The sequence below is a fragment of the Carlito syrichta genome, unplaced genomic scaffold (assembly GCF_000164805.1).
Source record: "Carlito syrichta isolate Samal-C Ts95f unplaced genomic scaffold, Tarsius_syrichta-2.0.1 Scaffold304708, whole genome shotgun sequence".
Lineage (NCBI taxonomy): Eukaryota > Metazoa > Chordata > Mammalia > Primates > Tarsiidae > Carlito > Carlito syrichta.
Genome location: NW_007248804.1, coordinates 431,192 through 440,231, shown reverse-complemented (window position 1 = coordinate 440,231; position 9,040 = coordinate 431,192). Strand labels below are relative to the sequence as shown.

Sequence of the window (9,040 nt, the reverse complement as noted above, 5' to 3'; positions counted from 1 at the left end):
TCTTCGCTTTTAATTTTTCTCAAAGTGACATATCTATACCAAGGCACATCATGATGAAATTTCAGAATATAGAATATAGAAGAATGTAGAAGGAATTGTAAAAGAAGTAAAAGGGGGAAAGTATCTTTCCCCAAGAATACAAATCAGACCAAGAGCAGCCTTCTTCGTCAAGCCAGACTAAGGCTGAGAGCCAAAGGAAGCCAGTTTTGCAAAATAGCTCAGAAATGTTACCATAGACATCCAGTATGAAAAAATTACTCTACAGAGAATAAATAATGTTTAAAGAACTCAAGAAAGAGCGAATATTCCTAAAAAAAAAGAAAAGAAAAGCCGGGCTCGGTGGCTCAGCCGAGGCTGAGGTGAGTGGATTGCCTGAGCCAGTGGGTTCGAGATCCTCCTGAGCAACTTGGCGAGACCTCATCTCTACAATAAATCAAAAATCAGCCGGGCATGGTAGCGTGTGCCTGTAATTCCGGCTACTCGGAAGGCTGAGGCGCAAGGATCGCCGGAGCCCAGCAGTTGAGGCTGCGGTGGCCGGGAGCAGCCACTGCACTCCAGTCTGGGCAACAGAGTGAGACTCCAACTCAAAAAAAAAAAAAAGAAAGATCCAAAAAAAGAGTATGATATGAGATATAAGAAACAGTTTGGGTGATTTTTTCCCCCTTTTAAAAGCATTAAATAGTCTTTATTTTATATTATACATTAACCACACTAAAATGCCTTTTAATAATAAGTATTTTTATTTATTTTATTTATTATTATTATTTATTTTAAAGATGCGGGTACAATTCAGTGTTACGTATACAAATGGTCATCGTACAGGTAAAGTTTGGGCCTCCCTTTGGTTCCCACTTTGTCTGGTTTGGGACCAGGTACCCTTATTGATGTTGTGCTCCCCGCCTCCCACCTGGCAGGATCTCGCTACTGCCAATCTCTTTCTTATAGTATTAGGATAAATGTTCAAGGTCCACATATGAGTGAGAACATGTACTCTGTTCTTTGAAAGACAACATTTTTAGATACAGGGAATTCTACTTAGATTAGCATAGTTAAGACCAAAAACATAAAGTAGACCTCACTACTTTATTTTCAGTCCTTGCTTTTAAGACGCCAATGAACACAAAACAGATGAATCTTGCTTGGTTCTGAGACAGTGAAGGGACTTCCCCAGTATTTAATATATTCATATAACCAGTAATATAAATCTAAATATAGAAACAATTTCCAATAGATTTTAAGATGGCATTCACTATCTTTGTGAAAAGTTGAACATTACTAACCAAGTCCAATCATATCCTTAGAAGGGGAAAACCGTGATAGCATTTACTACATTGAAATCACTATTAAAATTTTTTAAAAATCATATTCACTTAACCACAAGCCAGTCTTAGTTAAATCAGGAAAGTCCAACAAAAATATTGTCAGCCCACTCCTGATATGAATACTTGTGTGTGAGCTCAATTAAATTATGGTACACATAAAATAAGGCATGAGACATTTCTATTTTGTAATAATTAAGCTACCAAGTCTGCCCTTTCTCCCCTTTACTTAATGCTGGCAAAGATCATTTTTGTTCCAGGGATGTGCTTCTTGGGATTCTCCAAATACTCCATCAGGGTGTCTTTTTCCTAGGTGATGCCTTTGTGCTTGTTTTGTGTGTGTGCGTGTGCGTGTGCGTGTGTGTTTTCTTTTGTTTTGTTTTTTGTGAGTAGGAGTCTCTGTCACCCAGGCTGGAGTGCAGTGGCTACTCACAGCCACTTCAGCCTTGCCTTGCTGGGCTCAGGCGATTCTTCCACCTCGGCCTTCCAAGTAGCTGGAACTACAGACACACGCCACAACATCTGGCTAGTTTTTGTGGTTTATTGTAGAGACGAAGGTTTGCCAAATTGGCTAGGCTGGTCTTGGGCCCCTGGACTCAGGCAGTCCTCTCGCCTCTGCCTCCCAAAGTGCTGGGATTACAGGTAGGAGCCATCATGCTCGGCTGTCTTTGTTCTTACTGGCATCTGTGTAAGAGAATTCAGCAGCCTGACCTATCTGTCGCCCGAAGAGACGATACAGATTTGGCCCAGTCTTGTGCTTGCCTCCCTTTTCCACAGTGTGACACTGGGCACACGTCTGAACAAAAATCTTCTTGCCTTTCTCAGCATCACTCATATTTAATTACCTCTTTCGTTGCTGGAACTACAGAGGTTCCTGCTCAGAAGTCGGATGTCCTGCTCTCTGTGGTTTATCTTTCTGAGAAACTTGCCCAAGGCAGGTCTTTCTGCCATGAATCTTCCTTTTTCCTTCTCTTCTTCTCACTAATAAACTCTGTTTTAAAACCTAAAAAAAAGTCTGGGCTTGGTAGCGCACGCCTATAATCCCAGCAATTTGGGAGGCCGAGGTGAGAGGATTACCTGAGCCCAGGGGTTCGAGACCAGCCTGGGCAACTTGGCAAGACCTCATCTCTACAATAAATCAAAAAATTAGTGGGGTGTGGTGGCTCATGCCTATAGTTCCAGCTACTTGGAAAGCTAAGGTGGAAGAATCACCTGAGTCCATCAGATCGAGGCTGGAGTAACTAGGAACGTGCCACTGCCCTCCAGTCTGGGTGAAAAAGTGAGACTCCAACTCAAAATAATAAATAAAGCAACCCCCCCAAAAAAAGAAAGAAACAGTTTGATACAAATATGACTCAGAAGAAAATACAACTAGAAAGAAAAGAGGGGCGAACATTGGAGGATTCTTAATCAAGTTGCCAAATTTTAGGAACATAGAATCACATTTCCTTCCTTTTTTTTTTTTGGAGTTGGAGTCTCACTCTGTCACCCAGACTGGAGTGCAGTGGCCGCTCCCGGCCACCGCAGCCTCGCCTGCTGGGCTCCAGTGATCCTTCTGCCTCAGCCTTCCAAGTAGCTGGAACTACAGGTACGCGCTACCACACCCAGCTGATTTTTTTTTTGATTTATTATAGAGATGAGGTCTCGCCTGCCCAGGTGGGTCTTGAACCTTCTTTGTATACCCCGTAACACCTCTAGCGTGTCTTAGAATCTCCCAGACCCTTAAAGTTGTCGATTCAGAAACTTCTGGGGGTGGGGCTGAGAAATGTGAATCTTCAACAAGCCTGTTAGGAGAGTCATACCTATGCTAAAATTTGATATTTACTTTTAGAGAGAATAATATACTGTATATGTAATCATAAGATAAATGTCATTTATTGGTTTGATTTTTTTTTTTTTTTGAGTCGGAGTCTCACTCTGTTGCCCAGGCTGGAGTGCAATGGCACGCTCACAGCCACTACAGCCTCTACCTGCTGGGCTCAGGTGATCCTTCCGTCTCGTGCATCACCATGCCCGGCTAATTTTTTGAGTCATTGCAGAGACGAAGTCTCGCCTAGTTGCCCAAGCTGGTCTCAAACCCCTGAACTCAGGCAATCCTCTCGCCTGGGCCTCCCAAAGTGCTGGGATTACAGGCTTGAGCCACCGCACCCAGCCTACAGCAGTGTTTTTCAAACTTCTGTTTCCCAGTGAATTCTTACCCAGGGCCCCAACATACAGTATGGGAAACATGGAACTGCTCTGGCCTCCCTTTCTCCCCCTGGTGGCTCCCGAAGCAGGGTCTATAAATCCCTAAAGAGGGGATCTGTGAGGTCCCTCTTCATGGGGCTCTAGGAAATCTATATTAACCTCTAAAGCGTTGCCTGGTATTAGGGTTGTAGGCAGGAACGTGAATTCCAAGGACCCCATCAGGAGAAATGTGGGCATTAAGATGGGTCTTATCTTGGGAGTTTCTGGAGCCAATGACTTGCGTCTCTGCCCAAAAACTCTAGTTGTGTCCCTTCCCTCTGCATGGTGTTCCAGCTCTTCAGGGTCCTTCTCTGGGTCCTACTTGGTGACTAGTTTCCCAGACTGGTCTCGAGCCTGTGGGTTCAGGCAATCCTCTCATCTTGGCCTCCCAAAGTGCTAGGATTATAGACGTGAGCCACTGCACTCGGCCTATTTATTGGTTTTTAAATTAAATTAAATTAAATTTTTTTTTGAGGTGGAGTCTTACTCTGTCACCCAGGTTGGAGTGCAGTAGCACACTCACGGCTACCCCAACATAGACCTGCTGGGCTCTGGCGATCCTTCCACCTCAGCCTTCCGAGTAGCTAAAACTACAGGTGCGCGCTACCACATCCCACTAATTTTTTGATTTATTGTAGAGATGAGGTCTTGCCTGGTCTGGAACCTGTGGGCTCGGGTAATCCTCTCATCTCAGCATCCCAAAGTGCAGGGACTACAGGCTTGAGTCACCAAGCCTAGCCAGATTTTTAATTTTAGAATTGACCTCGTAGCAAAAGAGTGACTAGTTGATAGGTACAGATCAAAATGTCATGATGTAAATCTTGACGATGAAAAAAATAGCACTCAAATTTGGGAAGCAGAAAGGGAAGAAGCAGAAGAAGGAAGGAATTCACTCTAGTTTATACTCTTAAATTATAATGGGGCCAGGTGCAGTGACTCACACCTGTAATTCCAGCACTTTGGGAGGCCAGGTGAGAGAATTGCCTGAGCCTAGGGGTTTGAGACCAACCTGGACAACTTGGTGAGACCTTGTCTCTCCAATAAATCAAGAAAAATTAGCCGGATGAGGTAGTGTGTACCTGTAGTGCCAACTACTTGGAAGGCTGAGGCGGAAGGATTGCCTGAACCCAGCAGGTCAAGGCTGTGGTGATCATGAGCATGCCACTGCACTCCAGCCTGGGCAACAGAGTGAGACTCTGGCAAAAAAAAAAAATTATAATGGAGCTGGGCTCGGTGGCTCAGCCTGTAATCCCGTGCTTTGGGAGGCTGAGGTGAGTGGATTGCCTGAGCCTGTGGGTTCAAGGCCCGCCTGGGCAACTTGACGAGACCTCATCTCTACAATAAATAAAAAACTATCCGGGCGTGGTAGCGTGCGCCTATAGTTCCAGCTACTTGGAAGGCTGAGGCGGAAGGATCGCCGGAGCCCAGCAGGTCGAGGCTGCGGTGGCTGGGAGTGGCCACTGCACTGCAGTCTGGGTGACAGAGTGAGACTCCAACTCAAAAAAAAAAAAATTATAATGGAATATTCCTAAGGGAGATGGGTGATGCCAGAGCTGGAGCAGGGAGAGTACAAGATCACCTAGAGCATCTAGTGCCAGAAAGCAAGAAGGTGCTCAAAGACAGATGGTAACCTGTCACGGGGACAAAGGAGCCAGCCTGAAGGGGCTCTCACTGACCAGATTTGGAATTATTTGAGTATTGAAATTCATAGTGACAGGAATAGATTATAATGTATCAAATAATTTTAAAATAATCTGTATTCCAATCTAATAAAAATAAAAACGTTGACTGGGCATTGTGGCTCACACATGTAATCCCAGCACTTTGGGAGGCTGAGACAGGAGGATCATTTGAGGCCAGGAATTTGAGACCAACCTGGGCACAACATAGTTAAACCTTGTTTCTACAAAAATTTTTAGACCAGCCACGGTGGCTCAAGCCTGTAATCCCAGCACTTTGGGATGTCAAAGCAAGAGGATTGTCTAACCTCAGGGGTTCGAGACCAGCCTGGGCAACTTGGTGAGACCTCGTCTCTACAATGAATAAAAAAATAAGCTGGGCATGGTGGTGTGTGCCTGTAGTTCCAGCTACTTGGAAGGCTGAGGCAGGAGGATCGCATGAGCCCGGGAGTTTGAGGCTGCAGTGAGCCATGATTGCACCACTGCACTCTAGCCTGGGCAACAGAGTGAGCAACCCTGTCTCAAAATAATAATAATAATAACAAATAAAAATGCTAAAAAGAAAGACAAGAAAGAAAAATAATGTTTTAAAGAAAGATGCCAATGGGTGTGGTGGCTCATGACTGTGATCTTAGTACTTTGGGAGGCAGAGGAAAGAGGTTTACTTGGGTCCACGGGTTTGAGACCAGCCTGGGCAACATGGCGAGACCTCGTCTCTACAATTAAAAAAAAAATTAGCCAGGTGTGATCGCCTGAGCCCAGCAGGTTGAGGCTGTGGTAGCCGTGATTGTGCCATTTGCACTCCAGCCTGGGCGACAGAATGGCACCAACTCGAAAAAAAAAAGGTGCCAACCAATAAGTAAAGAAGACATGATGGAATTTAAAAATAGCACCACACAGTAATGTGATTCAGGAAGAGGTGGGTATCATTGCATAACAAAACCACTTAGTGAAAGACTATTGGGGAACAGTATACTCATATGGGCTCTAGGTATCACCTCACACACCACTCTTAATGACAAAGTGGGAAAGGTGCTTTTACAATGGAGGAATCTGGCAGATACTTCCTTGAGAACATGAACAAACTTAGCATCAACAATAATGGAACAAACAGACATCTGCCTGCGGGTGTGCTGCACTGAGGAAGAATCAACATCATCTGTGTAGTACTCCTGACAAAAATGTAGATTCTGAATCTAATCACGAGGAAACCATCAGACAAGTCCAGGTTGAGGGACATTCTGCAAGGTAACTGACCTGGCCCCTTCAAAAACATCTGTGCCATGAAGGGAAAACATGGCTGTTCTTAATGAAAGGAGACTGAAGAGGTAACAATTCGGTGCAATGTGTAATGAGTGATTGGGGGGTGGGCCAAAGGAGAGACTTTTAGTTTCCATTTTATACTTTTTGAACTTTTTTTGTTTTCTATGCTTCTATATTACTTCCATGATTAAAGAAAACTAGGTTAATGAACAAAGCAAAGCATCTACAACAGAGGCTACTCTGAGGATAGTAAGCGTGTATCTATGGAGGTCTCTTCCTTCCAGAGAAAATAAATAAATAAATATTTGTGCTTAGTGGTCATTAACGCTCATTAGGCTTTTAGATCTGTTAATGAGTGCTGAGGCCAGTAGATCTCATTCAGGTTTTCTCAGCTTCGTTTCTGCTCAACAGCAGCATTTATTAAAGGGTATTATAGTCTTTTGTCAAATTTTGCTAAGAGAAAAAATTGCCAAGAACATTCAATGTTACGAACATGAACACATGTTAAGCTGTAAACAGCCTTCAGCAATGGACAAAAATGACAAAATGAGTCAAGCCATATCTTGATTTTTGTGTTTAATATGTCCTACTTTTTTTTTCACCAGGGAATTCTATACCTATCAATCAACCTAACACATATTTTCAGACCGCAAAATAAATAAGGAGCCTAGAAAATTTCATGTTTTATTCTGTCTTTTAATTTACTTTAATCAATAGGGAGAAATGACTTGCCCAAACCATGCTGCTGATTCTTGGCAAATGCTTAACTGAAAACCAGGCCTCTGCCTGTATCCTAACCCTGTAGGCCCTGACCCCATAGGTCCTGATTCTTCCATGCTGTGTGAGTGCAGACAAGTCATTCAACATTCCCTGGCATCTGTGTTCTTACCTTTAAAATGGTGTAGTAGAATTAGACTAACAAAAAATTAGCCCTCCTAGTTCCTGATGGTAACCATGTTTTGTTTTTGTTTTTGGTTTTTTTTGAGTTGGAGTCTCACTCTGTCGCCTAGACTGGAGTGCAGTGGCTGCTCCCGGCCACCGCAGGTTCGACCTGCTGGGCTCCGGCGATCCTTCCGCCTCAGCTGGAACTACAAGCGCGCTACCACACCTGGCTGATTTTTGATTTATTGTAGAGATGAGATCTCGCCAAGTTGCCCAGGCGGGTTTCAAACCTGCGGGCTCAGGCAATCCACTCACCTCAGCCTCCCCAAGCGAGGGATTACAGGCTGAGCCACCGAGCCCAGCTGCTAACCATGTTTTTTAACTGGAGAAATGAAAGTCTGCACCTTGGTAAGTTTCACCCTGCAAGGCAACCTTGAATTTCACACACACATTTATTTTATACTGTGACTCATCTGAACAGACTCACCTTAATGCAGCCAAAGAATGATATGAGAACCTCAGGAATCGAGCTACAAGAACGCTCAGTGGATATGACCCAGTTTAACTTAATTTGTTTAGTCAGAACAACAACAGCAGCAACAAAAACCTAGGAACCATAACATTCCTTACAAGAAAAATAAAAAAACAAACAAAAACTTATTAAGCAAATAAAATTTGGTGAAGAGTCATAGTCATTTTTAATTCTGCATGAATCAGCAGTTTAGCAACTGTAGACCAAGCTAAATATTAATCTTGTGGATTGTTAATTATGCTAATGAACCCTTAGAACCTTTAGAAAGCTGAAATTCATTGTGGCTTCTAGTAGGTAGAAATATAAAACCAGAAGGAACCTTAGAGATCATCTAATCCCTTCATTTTATAGACATTAAGCTGGGTGCAGTGGCATGCGCCTGTAGTCCCAGCTACTCGAGATGTTGACGTAGGAGGGTCCCTCAAGCCCAGGAGTGGGAGACTGCGGTGACCTGTGATCGTGCCACTGCATTCCAACCTGGATGACAGAGTGAGGCTCTGACTTAAACAAAGAAGAAGCAAAAGTGACTCACCTAAGTTCACATTCATCTGAGGTAGAGCCAGAATTAAAGTTCAAGTTTCCTGACCCCTAGCACAGAGGAAATTTCCCATGTGAGACATAATTTTTTATCAGTTAGACAAAAATCTAAGTTTGATAACGCCCTGTTGGGCTAAGTAAAACAAGGGCTTTCATACACTGAAGGTGAGAGTATAAATGGACACAATCTCTATTAAGGGCAATTTGTCAGTATCTATCTAAATTATAACTGTATAGACTCTTTACCCAACAGCCTCGTTTTCAGGACTTTCTACTAGGAATCCACTTGTATGTATACAGCATAAGGTGTGTAGAGAAGGTTGTTCATTGTAGCATTGTTCATCGTTTGTAATGGCAAAATAATGGAGATAATCTAAATATCCATCCATAGAAGCTAGTTAAATAAAATGTGATACATATCATGGATCATTGTGATTCTATAAAATTAATGAGGAAGACCAGGAGCGGTGGTTCAAGTCTTTAATCCCAGCACTTTGGGAGGTCAAGGCGAGAGAACTGCCTGAGCCCAGGGTTTCAAGACCAGCCTGGGCAACTTGGAGGGACCTCATCTCTACAACAAATAAATTTTTTTTTTTTTTTTT

At 43.3% G+C, this 9,040-nt stretch overlaps 1 pseudogene; it reads right to left on the bottom strand.

Annotated features, from left to right (window-relative positions):
- Positions 1–1,514: 1,514 nt before the first annotated feature.
- LOC110595852 lies at positions 1,515–2,154 on the bottom strand (annotated as a pseudogene).
- Positions 2,155–9,040: the final 6,886 nt, after the last annotated feature.